The sequence below is a fragment of the Bos javanicus genome, chromosome 23, assembly GCF_032452875.1.
Source record: "Bos javanicus breed banteng chromosome 23, ARS-OSU_banteng_1.0, whole genome shotgun sequence".
NCBI classification, from domain to species: domain Eukaryota; kingdom Metazoa; phylum Chordata; class Mammalia; order Artiodactyla; family Bovidae; genus Bos; species Bos javanicus.
Window position 1 is genome coordinate 30,495,479 of NC_083890.1, and position 18,109 is coordinate 30,513,587.

Consider the following 18,109-nt stretch of genomic DNA (forward strand, 5'->3'; position numbering starts at 1 on the left):
GAGGAGTAGAAAGTCTTTCCATCGAATCCCTCATTGGCACCTCTCTTCAGATTTTCCCACCTTTATGTGTTCATCCCATGCTGCCAGGAATTGGCTCCAGTTGGCATACAGAGAAGGCAATCAATTCCAGGTCTTTCCAGATAAGCAAATATATTGGACAACTAGGCAGCTACACTAAAAGAATCTGAAATCTTCTAAAAACTGAAATTGAAAAAAAAAAAAAAAAGAAATGTCAGGAGAGTAAGTTTTCAGGTAGCCGAAATAGCTCAGTTGGGAGAGCGTTAGACTGAAGATCTAAAGGTCCCTGGTTCAATCCCGGGTTTCGGCATTCTATGCTTTTTAGTTGATCGCCAAGGGCGAGTTTACTTCGGGTGCATAAAGGAATGTTGTAATGGACTGACGATCACAAAATAGCTCTAGATTTTTCTATGAATAAACTCACAGTGAATTTATGAAATCTTACTCCAGCCAAAATTTTAGAACTTTAACTTTTTGATTTTAGAACTTTAATTTAACAAGTGTCTGAATAATCTATTGAGCCACTGACTTCTCAATTCAAACTGAAGTTTCCAAGTTCTGAAACGGACAACAGAGCCATTAGTACCATCCTCAGAGCAAAAATTAGGGATCCTTTCACGCTGGCCTTCTCTTCATCAGACCTTGTATTTCAGTCAACTTTCTGACCCAGTAGCCTTATTTTATCTATTAATTTGTATTCCTGTATTGTTTATTATTCATTTTAAAGCTCAGTGTTTCCAAGATTGCCTAGAAGGTACTGTGATCTTTTGAGCTTGCTATAATTGTTGAGTACTTTCTTACATTCTGACACATTGATATTCTAGGTGACAGCAAATTTTTACAGTGGCTTTGGTTCCTTCTAGTGGGGATCTGTATGAAGAAATTAGAATATGAGGCTAGTTCTCCTAGTCGTTCCTTAAGTATCGTTGATTCTAGGCTCTTTTTTTCTTTCTTCTAGTCACCTTTTGTAGGTTGACAAACGTGAATAGATACTAGGAATGACGCCTTTCTGCCTAACATGAAGTTGCCCTTCTCTTCGTATAGCTGAGAAAAAGAATGAAATAAAGGGGTTTCAGGAAATAATGGAACTGTACGTAAGCAATCTTTGTGGTAATAATTTCAAGGTCTGGAAACACTGCTGCTGCTGCTGCTAAGTCGCTTCAGTCGTGTCCGACTCTATACGACCCCATAGACGGAAGCCCACCAGGCTCCCCCGTCCCTGGGATTCTCCAGGCAAGAACACTGGAGTGGGTTGCCATTTCCTTCTCCAATGCATGAAAGTGAAAAGTGAAAGTGAAGTCGCTCAGTCAGGTCCGACTCTTAGCGACCCCATGGACTGCAGCCCACCAGGCTCCTCCATCCATGGGATTTTCCAGGCAAGAATACTGGATGGGGTGCCATTGCCTTCTCCTAGGCAGATAGATAAGCCATTAAGTTTTCTTTCCTAAAACATAACTAAGGGGGTGTAGCTCAGTGGTAGAGCGCGTGCTTAGCATGCACGAGGCCCCGGGTTCAATCCCCGGCACCTCCAGTAGTGAGCGGCTGACTCTGGGGGGTCAGCTGATTCTCGGGGGGTCATCACCGTGTGATGGGCTGCAGTTAAAGTTGCAGGACTCCACTTGGTGTTGATCTCTGGGAGCTACGTTCTCATTTTGGGGGGAGAAAAAGTGAAATATATCTAGTTTAGAATGCAATAAATTACGTTTAAGTATAAATAATACAATTTTAATAGCTTTTTAAACTAATAATGTCAAACTGTACAGTTAAAAAGCAACCAAATTAAAAATTTTAATATAACAAGATATAGGAAGAACGGCATACTCATACTTTCTCAGATCTTCATGCACTTTTGAGTTGAAGTTGACAAACTATCTGTAACATAGGACTGTAGGGTAACATGCTGTAACATGGTCTTTCTGCACATGACTATGTATGAAACCAGAATGTCCCCCAAAGTATGCCTCTTTAACATAAAAATTATTTTGAGCTGAAGACAATTAAGGTGCAAAAAAGTTCTCTTTATCCTTCCATGTCTGACCAAAAGCAGGATATTAATCTTCCTTTTACTGGAGAAAAACTCTTACCAGCCCAGATAGACGCAAGTTCAGTTCAGTTCAGTCGCTCAGTCATGTCTGACTCTTTGCAACCCCATGGACTGCAGCACACCAGGCCTCCCTGTCCATCCCACTCCTGGAGCTCGCTTAAATTCATGTCCATCGAGTCGATGATAGGCACTAGAGGAATTTGCAAACAAACTTTAGTCCACTAGTTGCCTCCCCAGTATTTAATTTCCCACAGTTTACTGCCCTGAAAAGATAAAAACTGCTTTCTTTAATCCTGTCCTTTATCTATAAATTTACTGTTCTTTCTTGAACATACTTAATTGGCTGAGGTGCTAAACTTGCACTTTGAGTTACTTTTTGTTTATGTTTCTCCTGAGTGATGCCTGTTGCACACATTAGTAAGCACTGCTTTTCTCGAGTCAACCTGCCTTTATGTTTAAGAGTACCAGCTGAAAACCTAAGGTGAGTAAACTTTTGTCTCTTGCATTCTCGGTCTCTTGCAATTCTATGCACCCAGCAAGTTGGACAGCACCCCCATTAGATCTACACACTACTAAAATGATTCAACTCCTCTGATCATGCACTTGGGAGTGACAGCAGTTACAAGATCCTCTAAAATAGATAAATCCTTACTTTTCATTTCTAGACTTCTTCGTGGAGAACCAGTAGCAAATAATGAAAACCAGTGAGGATGAGTCTTTTTCTGAATTTCTTAGATTGTGTGAGAGTAGAATGTATGAAATGAAGCACTGGCTTTAGTTTCTAGCACCTTTATTCTTGCTCTTTTCTTTTACTCTCTTAAACTGTATTCGCACAAACTTTTCTCACTTTCCTCTCCATATTCCCTTATTCAGTTTTTCTTCCTCACATCAAAGTTAACTTTACACCCGTTTGCTCCTGACACGTTTCCACTCTAAGGGTTATCCTCACTGGTATGTCTGTCTTCTCAAGGAACATTTGACTGAAGGAAACAAAAAAAGAAAGATCTGGCTCATTCAGGATTTCCTGAACTCCAAACAACAAACTTGGAAGAGTCAGTCACATCATCAAGCTTGAGCACTAAATTCCACTGACAGTATTACTGAGGAGCATGAAGGGAAAAGAATAGAATTTTTTTTAAGTATCTCTCAGAAGGCTTTATTCTTTCAGCTTGTTCCTGGTTAATTAAGTAACTGCAGGCCAGGAAGAAGCCACTAGACTGTATATTTAAAAACTTCAGTAATACTAACATTTAACTTGATAGACTTTCTCTAGGCAAGCTTTAAAAAAAAAAAAAAAGACAGAAATAATATTTTATGAAACAGCCAGAGGAGCATGAATACAGGGGGGTGTAGCTCAGTGGTAGAGCGCGTGCTTCGCATGTACGAGGTCCCTGGTTCAATCCCTGGCACCTCCATCTGTATTTTGGTCAACTTTTCTCATATTTCAATCCCTCCAGCCTACCATTTTTCCAGGGCCGAGAATCGGCAACAGGAAGACAAGAAGGAAAGAAAGAAAGAGAATAGAATAAAGGGGAGTGGGATGGGGTGATGGTGATGGTAATATCCTTGCTCCTTTAGTTAGTTATCTGAGCAGTCAGAGACCTGGATTTTCATGTGGCTATGGAAGAGAAGGCCCCTGAGATGAGACTAGCACAAGGACTGAAAAAGACCCATTGGAATTGGAGAATAAGGAATCATTGGTATGTATTTTAGACTTTAGACTGAATTTGGACCCTGCAGTTTGTTGTTTCTGCTTCAGGTGTCTTCCTGCTTCTCTCAGCTTGCTCCGAAGTTTGCTCCATCTTCACCAGTTCTCAGGAAGGCATTTCCATTGCATCACCAGGGAACGTCTCAGGAATGGGGTATTTTTCTTGAGTTTTCAAATTCCTCCTTTCCCCTAACTTCAACCTCCTCCGACTCCAAAACTGCCTAAAAGACCGTAAAAATGCCGCGGAAGAAGACAAAGAAGAAAAGTATTGCTAAAGAGGCGGGTAAGGATGCGGCGGATAGAGCGGGATTTAGGTCCTTCCGGAAGGAAAGAGATGACAGAGCGGAAAGGATTCACACACAACCTGCCAAGAAATGCAGAGCGACAGTGCATGTCCAGCAAACCTAAGGCAGCAACGCGATCCGGCCCTTGGCAACTGCGTTTCTTCTTGAGGCTCTGTTTTTGAAAGACAAAAGGAGGAGGGAGGAGGAAAAAGAGTACACAACCTCTTTCGGACAGAATTTTCTCCAGAATGAGGAGTGAGCAGGGGGAATGTGTGGGCTGGTACTCCATATGTGAAAGGAGTCTCATTTAACGTCTTGTGTGAAAGGAATTAATGCACAGAGTCGGACACGACTGAAGCGACTTAGCAGTAGCAGCAGCAGCAGCCTAGATAGCATCTGTCACCTCAGGCACTGAGGCGCAAAAACACTTTCCGTCCATTTTGTGTGACAAGTAACCCAGATGTGAATTTTGAATGAAGTCCGAAAGCAGACAGTAATTTATAATATTAGGAAACTCTGCAAACTCAAACTCTGGCAGGTTTGGGAAACCCTGACCTGGAGTGTCAAAAACCCGAAGCCTGGGTGGAGTGAACCAAGTTATTGGCAAGATCTCAGGCGGGAAGCAATATAGTGGACAAGAGTGGAAAGGCGACGCTTGAACAGGACAAGGAAGGAGGCGAGTTTGAGTAGGATTGGGGTAAATGGGTAGGAAGGACCTGTGCAAGCTCCACCTCTCTTCTTTGCATCCTATACCTACAAGAAAGTGTTGAAGTCCCGTGTATTTTAGGGAAGTAAACAGAAAACTTCTGTCCCTTAAGAAGATCGCACTCGTTTGTACCCAAACTGTTGGCTTTTGAGAGCATCTTGGGGCCCTTTCCATAGGCGAGCTCTTCAGAGGGAAGTCAAATTGTTTCAAACCTGATGTCTGTTGTGATGGCAGCAGGTTAGTGAGTGTGGAAGTGGCCTCTGCCGGCTGCTCTTGGCTTGAGTATATGAGGTACGTGTGCAGGACTGACTTTTAACACGGATCACAATTGAAAATAATCTAATGAACTCACTCTTACTAGGCCGTCAGAAAAACATAACTTTCGTGAGCCCGGATAGCTCAGTCGGTAGAGCATCAGACTTTTAATCTGAGGGTCCAGGGTTCAAGTCCCTGTTCGGGCGTTGCTAGGACTTTTTTTTTTTTTTTTTCCTTTTTATGTCCAAAAGAGGTTTTCACTCTCTGCTCTGGGCCATGGTGCTGCCTGAATATTAAGTCATCAACTCTTAGTATGCAATCTAATAAACAAGGTTTTGAGACATTCGCTCAAATAAGCCAGAAACAGGACTCCTCCATGGTGGAATGGGTATGGAGAAGAATGAATTCCTTTCTGCTTGCGGGTAGTCTGTTGTGTTTTTGCTTTGTGGGTGTTAGATCGAGCCTGGAAAGAGGAGGAGCTTGGGTGTGAACATGATTAAGGTGCCGACAAATAGTACAGTCAAAGCTAAGATTTTTCCAGTAGTCTTGTAGGGATGTGCCGAATTAGACCACAGAGAAGGCTGAGCGCAGAAGAATTGATGCTTTTGAACTGCTGTGCTGGAGAAAACTCTTGAGAGTCCCTTAGACTGCAAGGAGATCCAACCAGTCCATCCTAAAGGAAGTCAGTCCTGAATATTCATTGGAAGGACTGATGCTGAAGCTCCAATACTTTGGCCACATGATTCAAGAACCAACTCACTGGAAAAGACCCTGATGCTGGGAAAGATTGAAGGCAAATGAGAAGGGGCAGCAGAGGATGAGATGGTTAGATAGCATCACAAGCTCAATGGACATGAGTGTGAGTAAACTCCTGGAGATAGTGGAGGACAGGGAAGCCTGGCGTGCTGCAGTCCATGGGGTCACAAAGAGTGACTGAGCAATTGAACAAGAAGGTGCCTGCAAATTTAAGATTCAGTCTTGTGAAGGTATTTGGTAGCCACAGTGAAACCCCTAAGATGGCAACTTTGCAGAAATTTGTGATTAAGGAGGTTTTTCTTATCATGGAAGACAGAGTGTGTAGAGCGAGAATGTAAAAGGGCTTATTGTGATTTGAAGATTGGGAACTCATTAACGGTATTTCCGGGAAACTGTGTCTTAAGCCAGAGAGACCATGGACTCCAGATAGTATTATGTTCCTTGAACTTCTTTAGAAATCCCAGGAAATGCTTAGAAATCCAGGTCAGGTGATTGCTTTCTCCTTTTTGCTGGCCTCCGACTGTATGAGAGTTTTGTTCTTCTTCACAGAAATCCCATGAAGTAGATTTTGAACTTGGAAGGACTCCATTTGTCTGAAACAGTTTGTCTCTTAGTTGGTCCAAAAGATTCATCAGATCTCTAGAATGTAAAATAGGAAACAGAAAAGTGACTGGTCTCAATGAGGGAGAGAAATAGGTGGGATGGGGAAATGGGGCTGGTTTTAGTTTGTCTCTGTGTCTGGGTGTAAAGTACAACTAAGATCATGTCCAGTGTCCTTGGTAAATTATTACTCTACATTGTGACAGAAGAAAACAGTGCCAAGTGGGGTCTTGTATATTTCTGATATCAGCAAAAGTGTGGTAAATTGTGAAGCACTGCCCAATATAATGTGAATCATGCATGCCAACCACATATATAATTTTTAAATTTTCTAGAAGTTACATTGAAAAAAATAAAAAGAAACAAGTGAAATTCATACTGCATTTAATTTAATACAATATATCTAAAATACTACTGTTACAGGAAGGGGGACATGCTTCCAGGGTCCAAGAGTGCGCTCTCGTTCACACTTGGAAATGTCAGAGGAGGCACATTGTGCTGACAAAGAGATTTTATTGCAGAAGGGGGGCCTAAGTAGAGAGCAGCAAGGTAAGGAAACCCAGGGGAACTGATTTGCCACATGGCTGTAGTCTCAGGTTTTATGGTAATGGGGTTAGTTTCTGTGTTATCTCTAGACAGTCATCCTGCTTGGTCCGTAATCTCAGGGTCCTCCCTGGTGGCATGCACATTACTCAACCAAGATGGATCCCAGGGAGAAGGACTCTGGAAGGTTGGTCATCTCCTCCAGCCTTTGGCCCCTTCTGAATTCTCCCAGTTAGTTTTCAGTGGCAGCACCAGGTTCCTTATCTAGAACTCCTGTTGCCTGAGACAACTCAAGCATGCAGGCCTGGCCAAGGCAGGTGGTTTTGGTCAACAGTTCCCTAACTGTAGTGGGAATTCCTAATAATGTACTTTCAGAGCCTTGAGAAATTCCACAGAAATAGCACCTGGAAAAACAGCATATATTAAGAAACTGTTAATGATTATCTTTCATGTTTTTCTTAAGAATAATCTCCTTGTTACAAACCCCAAGGCCAGACTCAGAAGGGAGTATGACTGGGCTCATGAAAGCATAGACCTTGGAACAGCGGGTCAGCGGCAGGCAAGAACGCTGCCTACGCACTTGCTGATTGTTCCTGAGACTAGCCCAGAAGGGAATGGCCTGGGGTAAAAAACGAGATCTGGACTATGTCAGCATAGTGTCTTGGGAAAGTTAAGATCAAAAAAAGTCTTGTAGTGTGCAATTAGGAATAAAAGATGGACTCAGAGTGGACTCTGCACCTCAGTCCAATAGAGGCTGCAGGTCCCCTGACCTATTGCACCAAATTTCATGGCTGTTTTCATTCTCGATGCTCAGTCTTCGACGTTTAGGGCAACACCTGACTTTATCATGTCAATAAATAGTTCACATATAACCAACAAGCTCATGGAACTCTGCCCAATGTTATGTGGCAACCTGGGTGGGAGGGGAGATTGGGGGTGAATGGATACATGTACATATATGGCTGAGTCCCTCACTGTTAACCTGAAACTATCACAACATTGTTAATCAGCTGTATACCAATACAAAATAAAAAGCTACTAAAAAAGAATGAAAGAAAAAAATAATCCACATAAACATAGTACCTAAGTATTTTACATTCTTTTTTTCATACTAATTCTTTGAAATCTGGTGTGCATCTTAAACTTATAGCACATAAGTTGGACTGATCATATTTCAAGTACTCAAGAATCACATGTGCTAGTGGCTACCATATTGGACAACAGAGTTATAAGAACTAATGTATTTGAATAAATAGAAGAAAATATATAAATGTGCAAAATTCTTACAAATTAAAGCAGTTCTGTAACTCACACTCAAAATCAATATGCAAAATTTCACTCATATTTGTGAAGTATGCCAACTAAAAATTGCCACTTTGCCATCTGCCTCTTCAAGGATTTAAGTCATTAGCCACTGCAGCTGCTGACCTTCAACACACCCTGAAAGGAATTCAGAGTGGAGATCCGGAATGAGGCACTCTGTGCTCCAGGAAAACACTGGCAGAACAGGCCTTCAAAAAGATATTTTCAGGAGATTTTATGACCCCAAGTCCTTACATTTTCTTATATCTGCTGCTAAGTCACTTCAGTCGTGTCTGACTCTGTGTGACCCCATAGACGGCAGCCCACCAGGCTCCCCGGTCCCTGGGATTCTCCAGGCAAGAACACTGGAGTGGGTTTCCATTTCCTTCTCTTATATCTAGAAAAGCACTAAAATCATTAATGGTGACATCTGCTCCTCCTGACTAGCAGTAAACCTCTGCCAAAAAGTGTGCTTGATTGCATGTGCCCTCTTTCACTAAAATCATATGTAATACTGATCTTCCCCCTACCTGTTCAGAGCAGTTCCTCAGAGCTATCTGAGACTCCCTGGCTATAGTCCTCATTTTGCCCCCAATAAAACTTAACTCAGAACTCTCACATTGTGCTTTTCTTTTTTTTCCCTTCTGTTGACAGGTGTTGACTGAAATAAAAATGCACAATGTGGGAGCTGTAAGTTTTATTTGGGGATTTATTAAGGACTAAAGTCTGGGAGAGGCTATGTGCAAATACTGGTAAATTGCCACTATGCAAGATTACCTAAATTCTTTCTGATAAAGTGCTAGTATTTAATATCCTTCTACCATTCTTAGACAGAGGAGCCTGGTGGGCTACAGTCCTTGGGGTCACAAAGAGTTGGACACGACTGAGTGTTAATTCAGTGTTAGTTCACCATCCTTTGTCTTTCCTATGCCTAAAGACTAATATATGGTTTGTGTGTGTGTGTGTGAATGACAAGGATTTTCTTCTACCCAAATCATTCACTCATAAAAATACATGAGTTAAGACTTAGAGGTGAAAAATCCACTGGATATTTATTTCTTCCAGGGTATTCCTTCCAGGGTATTTCCCCCATTATTCTTGTATGCAAAAAGCCATATTTAAATTTTTCTAAGTCAGTGGTCACATTTCCACAAGACTCTGAATCCCTCAATTTTCAAGAAACTACTTTGGGAGTCACTGGGGAGAGAGATCCTTCTGTTCAACAGAAAATTAACTTCAGAAGGTTGGTATATACTTTAAAAAAGCTATTCAAGTGTGTGCATGCTTTGAAGACAGAGTACATCATAGTAAAAAAATAAAATATATATTTGAAAAGAGATTCAGATATACATATTTTCAACAAAAGTCTTTATCATAAACAAGGTAAAATTTACCTCTGAAAGGAAACTCAGATACACTTTTGAAAAGAACAAGAGTCACTATAACTTTCAGGGGGAAAAAAAAAAAGCAGGGAGGGGAGTAAAACAAAGAATTTGTAGTTAGGCTTTAGATTCTCCTAATTGGTATAATGCTATTTTCATTAGGAACTCTGTTCTCATCAGGAGTTCTAGGTTAGATTTATCTGTTAACAATTATCTGTTAGATAAATTGTACAGTTCAAATATTATGAGTGAATACTCTATTTCTGACTGCTAGATCTGTAAACATGGAGCACAGTGGGTCACAATCTCCCACTACGAGTAAAGACGGCAAATATGGGTACCTGGACAAAAAAATTTTGATTTAATATCCCACAACTTACAGCAGGGTGAATTCTCAACAGTGTTTGATATTTATTAATACAAAATTTAGAAGTACTTCAAAACCACAAGTAAAATTTTTAATAACTTTGGAGTGGGGAAGGTTATTCCAATAATGATTCAAAAATCCAAAATTATTTAAAGGAAAATTTGACAAATTTGATTTCAAGAGAGCTTCTGAAAGAGTGGTAAGAGCATAGGTAAATTTTTTTAAGTACATTTATGCTTTTCTTACTTTCCAAATTTTCTGCAATATGCATTATTTGGATAATAATAGAGTAAAACAAAACAAAGCAAAGCCTCCTCTATAACAAGGAAAAATCCACAAGCAAAGTCAATGGCAAATTTCAGACTGGGAAAATAGAACTGCTATTCATATAACAAAAGGGATAATTTCCCTGTTTCACTAAATATAGGCTTGATTATGATGTTAAAGAAAGCATCCACAAAATCTCAATGGTTTAAACAATAAAGGCTTATTTTAACACTTTATATATTTTCCCTCATTGATTGGCTGATGGCTCACCAATATTTTTCATCTGGGATTTAGGATGATAAAGTAGTGAAGGGTAGGGGAAAAACATCTTTTCCTTCTACCCGTCTTAGGTTCTTAGGTTGCAGATGAGCTCTCCGAACTGACCAGGTTCATTCTTCCGCGGAGTAGCCAGCGGAACGAGAAGCTGGCCAGTGGATAAAGGAAAGGGGGAAACAGGGAATTCGGGCTTCTTAAATCTAAGATTTTTCATGAACCCACAGTTTACAGATAACCACTCAGATTTCAGGAGAGTTAGAAGGTCTCTGTGGAGAGAGCCGTTACCTCTGGTGACAAAGACTAGGGCAGAATTTTCACAGTTTCAACAATCTGGACATTTTTTGTTTGTGGTTTTGTTGTCGTTTATCTTTTTTCCTCCAAGCGAGAGCAAGTAGAAAGACGCAGCTCCGAAGAGTCTTTTGACCATTCAACCATTCAGCTACAAAGAAAAGGGGTGGCGGGGGAGGGGGGGGGGCGGAAATCTCATTTTCTATGAGCCTTTGGCTTGTAGACCATTCTTCAGAGTTCTGAAAAAAACCTCCCAGTGATTTCCACATGGGGTTCGATTTGGCCAACGCGAGAGAAAGCACTTGTGCTGAAGCTACTGAATGAAACTGGGCTGTGCTCTCAGTAACGATATGAGTTGTATGTTGTCACTGCATCTCCAAAGGGGATTACTTGGATAGAATCCGAAAGCGGCTTTAAGTGTAATTCATCCTCAATGATGGTTACTATCTGGTTGGAAATAAAAAGATACTCCAAACTGTGCAAAACGCATTGAGCTTTTAAAAGCACAGGAATCCTACCCAGCAGCGGGTTTTCATCAGGGGATGTAGCTCAGTGGTAGAGCGCATGCTTCGCATGTATGAGGCCCCGGGTTCGATCCCCGGCATCTCCATGGCGATCTACTTTTGTTGTTGCTGTCTAATTTAGACTTTGGCCTTGCATTGTTAAATCAAAATGTTTTAGCTCTTTCTCATTTGTGGGCAATTGTCTTGCCCTTTAAATATAGCAGTTTTCCATGCACGTGTTTATTGGTCTTCTGTTTGGTTAACTACCATCACGATTTTCTCTACTTTCTGAAAACCTCCTTGGGATGTTTTATTAGGCAGCAAGCAGTACAAAGCCAGAGACAATTCAGAAGTAAGTTCATCCTATGAATGCCAGGAAGAGGGAATACAGTTGCATTTCAAAGATTTATTTATCTCAATTAAAGGAGGTTCTATCCATTCCAACTTTGCACTGGAGAATAATTAAAATATCTCTTAGTAATTTTTTCTTTTAAGGAGAGGAGAAGGTAGCATCTGTTTTAGTATTGGTGTAGTAGTTGTACATCGCTATTCAAGGATCCACCCTAGGACCATAAGAGAATTTTCTTCATTTCTCACTGCACCTTTGGCTTTACTCAAGATTTCTATGGAGAAGAGCTAGTCACAGTCCAATGCAGGAGGTCTGGGAATGTAGTAAAGGTTAGAAGTAGCCTGTGGAAATAGAAGGCAGAGTTGGTTAGGCACCCTTAATAGCGCGACTGTTCTCTATTCTGACAACCAGCTCCTAATTCTAGTCGCAAGCCAAAACTTACCTCATTAACATAACAGAAATACTTTTGCTCCTCTCACCTTAGAAAATTCTAACGATTTTAAGAGCTCTTTGCCATTAGTAGGGATGGAGACCAAATATATACTTCTTATTGTAAATCACAATATTATATATGTAATACCAGATGTAATAGCCAGATGTTACATTGATGCATTATGTGGCAGTTAGTTTTTATTTAAAATTTTTGAGGAACCACAAAAATATTTTTTTTAATATTCTCCTTTCTTAGTTTATCAGTTAATTCCTTAACTTTTTTTAGTGGTTGCTCTAGAGTTTGTAGTATACATTTGCAATTAATCCAAGGTCACCTTCCAATAACACTATACTTCTTCACAGGTAGTGTAACCACCTTGTAATAGGGAAAAAATCCAAAATTTCTTCCCTCCTAGCCATTGTATCACTGCTATCATTTATTTTAGTTACATGTAAACATACATAAGTATGTATACAATATAGCCATAACCTCATAATCAAATACATTGTTGCTATTATAATTTTGAACAAACTTACCTGTGAGATCAATTAAACTAAGAAAAATAAAAGTTTTTATTTACCTTTCCTTATTCCTTCTTTGATATTCATCCTTTCCTTATGAAGATTTGAGTTTCTATTATTTTTCTTGTCTCTAAAGAACTTTCTTTAACACTTCTTGCAAGACTGGTCTACAGGGAACAAATTCCCTCCATTTTTGTTTGAGAAAGTTTTATTTCTCCTTCATTTTTCAAAATTTTCAGGGTGCAGAATTCCAAGTTGTGGCTTTCTTCTTTAAATATTTCACTGTAATCTATTCTTATTTGCATAGTTTCTTAATAGAAGTCACATGTAAGTCACTAGACTTGGTTCCTCTATAGTCTAGATTTTTTTCCCTCTGACCTCTTCCAGGATTATTTTCTTTATATCTGATCTTTTGTAGTTTGAGAATGATATGCTTATATGTAGGTTTTGTTGTTGTTGTTGTTTCTTTTTTCATTTATCTTTCTGGTGTTCTCTGAACTTCCCAGATCTGTGGTTTACTGTCTGACATTAATTTGGGGGAAATTCTCAGTCATTGTTTCAAGTATTCTATTTCTTTCTTTCCTTTCCTTATAGTATTCCCATTACACATGTTATATATTTTTTTTACACAAGTCCTAGAGTCCGTGGATATTCTGTCCTTCCCCCTGCCCTCGCCCCGCCCCTGCCAGTCTTTGTTCTGTTTTTCAGTTTTGGAGGTTTCTACTGATACATCCTCAAATTCAGAGTCTTTCCTTAGTTGTGTCTATTGTACTAATGAGCTCATCAAAGGCATTCTTTCTGTTACTATGTATTTTAATCTTGAGCATTTCTTTTGTTTTTTTTTTTTAGGATTTTCATCTTTCTGCTTACATTGCCTATCTGTTCTTGCATACTATCTACTTTATTCATTAGATCCATTATCATTTTAATCATAGTTGTTTTAAATTCTTGCCATGTCTGGTTCTTTTATTGCTCTGTCTCTGCAAATTATTATTTGCCTTCTGATATGCTTTGTAATTTTTTCTGGATAGCCCAACGTGGTGTACTTGATAAAAGGATAAATAGGAATTTAGTAATGCGGTAGTGAGGTGTTGGGGGAGAAGCTTTCTATAGACCTATGATTAGGTCTCAGTCTTTTATTGACCTTTTGTCTCTGGCTGGTGAACTTCACAATTGTTTCTCAGTTGTCTCCTCTCACTCTTAGGTGGGACAGGATAGCCACAGGATGCTGGAGTGTGTTTTTTCTTCTCTCATGTGAAAGTCTAGAGACAGTTGGAATTGAGTATTTCCCTTCTTCTGGGTAAATTAGGCTCTGACAAAACCCCAGTTGGTTAAGGTCTGGTTAAATGGGTTCTTTAGAAATCGGGCCTTGTTAAGAACAATAGCACTCTGGTACATTTCAATGTGGCTCCTCTTCTTCCCCCTCTGCTGGAAGCATGAAGGAATTACGCCCCACCCCACCCCCATCCCCACCCCACCTTCCGCTTTTTAGATGGTTAATGTGAGAATCTGGTCAAAGTTCTAGGAGTAAAACACACAAAAGTGTAGAGACCCCACCCCTACCCTGCCCAGGCCATGACTCAGTGTGCCTGGAGTTTGTAGTAATCAGAGTTGCCTACTTGGGTCCTCAAGCAAATCATCAACAGTTCAGGTATTGGTTCTTTTTGTGGTTTCCACTTGTGAGTCACTGCTCAGGTAAGTCATGACTCCCCTTATTCACCTGTATATCTCTCCAATCTTGGGGGCAGCCAGTTGCCCTGTGTCCTCACCTCCCTTATAAATTCTAGAAGAGGTGTTGGTTTTTCACTCTGTTCAGATTTTCCTTCTTGACAGAATGAAGTGACTTTCAAGCACCTTATATATGGAACCAGAAACTGGAAGTCTGTTTGCTCTTTTTTAATACATTTTGCCTCTGTGCTTATTAGTAAAATGGTCCTATAATTTTCCCTTCTTATATTTTCTCCACTGGGTGTTGATATAGATATTCAGTTCAGTTCAGTTCAGTCGCTCAGTCGTGTCCGACTCTTTGCGACCCCAAGAATCGCAGCATGCTAGGCCTCCCTGTCCATCACCAACTCTTGGAGTTCACTCAGACTCACGTCCATCGAGTCAGTGATGCCATCCAGCCATCTCATCCTCTATCGTCCCCTTCTCCTCCTGCCCCCAATCCCTCCCAGCATCAGAGTCTTTTCCAATGAGTCAACTCTTCGCATGAGGTGGCCAAAGTACTGGAGTTTCAGCTTTAGCATCATTCCTTCCAAAGAAATCCCAGGGCTGATCTCCTTCAGAATGGACTGGTTGGATCTCCTTGCCATCTAAGGGACTCTCAAGAGTCTTCTCCAACACCACAGTTCAAAAGCATCAATTCTTCAGCGCTCGGCCTTCTTCACAGTCCAACTCTCACATCCATACATGACCATAGGAAAAACCATAGCCTTGACTAGACGGACCTTTGTTGGCAAAGTAATGTCTCTGCTTTTCAATATGCTATCTAGGTTGGTCATAACTTTCCTTCCAAGGAGTAAGCGTCTTTTATAGATACTATGCTAACCTAAAATAATTTATAGTTTTCCCATTTTGGGTGGGGGGAAATATTTTATACAACACAGAGGTTATTGTTTCCTTTAGGATTTCATAGAACATGCCAGTAAATTTGTCTCTGATTGGAAATTTTGTTTAAATTCAGTTTTTTAAATGGCTGTATATTGAATCAGATTTTCCATAACTTTTTAATGTTCGTTTTGACAATTTATACATTTTTATACAGTTTCCATTTCTTCTAATGGAGTTAAGAGGATTGAAGCCAAATTTCACGATTTCTCACTTCTAAATCTCTTAAGTAGCCACTGAAAGTGTCTTCCTGTTTATTCCTTCAGAGATGCAAGCATCTATCTCTCTATCCATCCACACATTTACTTTTTAAAAACTAGTTCACAAATTTATTTACATCAGGTATTGTAATAAGTACTGATACACAATTAAGGATAACCTTCAAGATGGCCCTCCCCCCGAGGATCCTTACCTCCTGGTAATCACACCCTTGTGAGGTCTTCTCCTACTTGACTCAGTCACCAAGATATATGAGGGGGAATTGAGGCTTTCTACCCACGAATGAATCAGCCATCTTGGAAGCAGATCCCCCAGACACAGTCCATGCTCCAGAGTCCTGCATGCACTGTTCATACCTGGAGTTCAACTTCAGGAGACTCCTGGGGCCAGAGTTACCCAGCCAAGCCACACTGGAGTTTCTGACCCACAGAATCTGAGATAATAAGCATCAGTTTTTTTAATGCTGTGAATTTTGGAGTGCTATTCAGCAATAGAAAACTAATATTTCTAGAAAGCCTTTTTTTACATTTCTTGCAAAGGAATAATCATTATTTAAAAAAAAATAATTTTTATCTGTTTCTCTCAAGCTTCCAGACTGTTACAGAAAACTTTTCTTGAAAATAAAATATCAATGCTAAACTAAGATGTGTGGTTCATCTCTCATGTTTTTCTTTTTATCCTGAAGGAAAAAATTCCAAAAATTTTAGGCTGATTGCCTAGTGCATCTTATCCACCAGAGGGTCGTGGCTCTATCATGAAAACAATCCCTGGCAAAAGGAAATGGAAAAGCCATAATTGTTTCAGATGATTCATGGTTTACGCAAATTCTTACTATATGAATAAAATTTAGGTTCTCTTAGCAAGGTGAAAGGATGAGAAATGCTGGTTATATCTTGTCAAGCTGATTTCTCTGCTCCTTTCAGTTCCAACCATTCTGAACTATATACACTTCCACGCCTGTAAGCATGCTGTATCCTCAGTCTTCCTTTTGTTTCTATTTGACATTATTATTCATCTTCCAGATTGGCTCACTGGTTTTCATATTTGGGGACTAGGCCGGGAGACTAGGCTTTGATTTGCATCTCTTGTTGAGAGAATGGTCTGAATTCTAAAGAACCACTCACTCTGCAGAAGATAAGCATCATGGAAGCAGAGGGTTTGCCTCAGTGTTAGAAGTGACAAATCTCTTACTTTGGCTTTTCTTTCCGAAGAATCAGAGCAAGATCCGAGGATTTGTGTTCCCTGGATTTGATGTGTATTCTTTGGATTAAATGAGGATCAGAAGGCCGCAGGAAGCAAGCCAACATCTTCACCCTTCAGTCCTCTCAGTTGCTAAAAGTGGAAGGAATTTACTTTTCTAACACAAATACCTTCATTGGCTCCTTGTTTTGTAAGAATAGTTGCATAGCGGTTTCTGGAGTCCAGGAATGGGATGCAGAATTGAAGACAGGTTGGTAGGTTTCATAATTAAAGACAATCATTGGCAAACTACTTTTTATCTTTCCTGTAAGGAATTTTCCTTTGTCTCACACATCTTTTGACAAAAGAGAAAAGGGCTCTGAAAAGAAAGGTCCGGGAGGCTGTTGCCTACTCAGATTTCCGAGCTCATTGTATCTTCGTCAGTCTCTGAATATCTGCAAGACACAGGCTAATCGGAATTCCTTGGTAATACAGTACTATAAAATCAAGGGTGGGAATTGTATCTTTCAGAAAATAGCAAAACAATTTAAAATGTAAATTTCTTTTATTTCATGAAGATAGTTTAGAAAAGCCCGTTTGCTTAGAGTGGGGATGTAGCTCAGTGGTAGAGCGCATGCTTAGCATGCATGAGGTCCCGGGTTCGATCCCCAGCATCTCCAAGCTTTTGTTTCTTTTCAGCTCCGGAAATACACCTCTTCCCTCCCAATGGAATGGTCACAGTCCATTCCTGTAAAACCTAAAGATTAACCCTTCTTGCCGCAAGGTAATTATACTTTGCTCGGGTTATGCTAGTAATCTTTCCTTTTTAAAATTTTATTCCTTTCCATCCTCAGCAGGGATTAGAGACGTTTTCCACAAAGTGAAATCAAAAGTGACGTTGGTCGCTATTCCATGGCGGGGGGCGGGGGTGGCGGAGGTTGACAGTTATCCATTTAAACTCTAAATTAGAAGATTTAGGATTTTCACTTAGCTTTTCTGCTGGGGTTTGGGGTGGGGGATGGGATGGTAGGCTGAGCTCCAGTCTCAGGTTTCGTACTTAGAGGCTCAATAAGAAAGATGGATTTCACCGGAAGCTCTCTAGAAAGAAAATAAACTCTCCCCAGGCTGTGAAAGCATTGGATACTTTTCGCTTCTTAAAACGTGACAGTTCTCTCAGAAATCGAACACAAAGGAGTGAAAGTGAAACATTTTGATATAGACATGTTTTCCCCTCAGTGCGTTTTGCCAGTGAGCTCGCGGCGCTCATACCAGTGTGGATTTAATTCCTTCTTTACTGATTTCTTTTGTAATCTCTAAATTTGCCTCACTGATTCTAAAGGTACTGACTTTAACGCTCTTAAAAAAATCAACTTATTTTCCTAAACCCAGCCCTTTTATACCATTCATGTGGGTAAGGACTTTCCTTGGCCAGCTCCTTTGTTTTAATGAAGGGCTAGTCCCCTTTGGAATGCAGCATTTCTTGTATCTCGGTGCTTTTG

At 40.2% G+C, this 18,109-nt stretch overlaps 6 non-coding genes across 6 annotated transcripts; all 6 read left to right on the forward strand.

Annotated features, from left to right (window-relative positions):
• The first annotated feature begins 255 nt into the window (after positions 1 to 255).
• On the forward strand, positions 256 to 328 carry TRNAF-GAA (transfer RNA phenylalanine (anticodon GAA)). Its single transcript has one exon. It is a non-coding gene; the product is annotated as a tRNA-Phe (tRNA).
• Positions 329 to 1,477: 1,149 nt separating this feature from the next.
• On the forward strand, positions 1,478 to 1,549 carry TRNAA-AGC (transfer RNA alanine (anticodon AGC)). The gene has a single exon. It is a non-coding gene; the product is annotated as a tRNA-Ala (tRNA).
• Positions 1,550 to 3,405: 1,856 nt separating this feature from the next.
• Positions 3,406 to 3,477, forward strand: TRNAA-CGC (transfer RNA alanine (anticodon CGC)). Its single transcript has one exon. It is a non-coding gene; the product is annotated as a tRNA-Ala (tRNA).
• A 1,671-nt stretch (positions 3,478 to 5,148) lies between these two features.
• On the forward strand, positions 5,149 to 5,221 carry TRNAK-UUU (transfer RNA lysine (anticodon UUU)). The gene has a single exon. It is a non-coding gene; the product is annotated as a tRNA-Lys (tRNA).
• Positions 5,222 to 11,334: 6,113 nt separating this feature from the next.
• Positions 11,335 to 11,406, forward strand: TRNAA-CGC (transfer RNA alanine (anticodon CGC)). The gene has a single exon. It is a non-coding gene; the product is annotated as a tRNA-Ala (tRNA).
• Positions 11,407 to 17,218: 5,812 nt separating this feature from the next.
• TRNAA-AGC (transfer RNA alanine (anticodon AGC)) lies at positions 17,219 to 17,290 on the forward strand. The gene has a single exon. It is a non-coding gene; the product is annotated as a tRNA-Ala (tRNA).
• Positions 17,291 to 18,109: the final 819 nt, after the last annotated feature.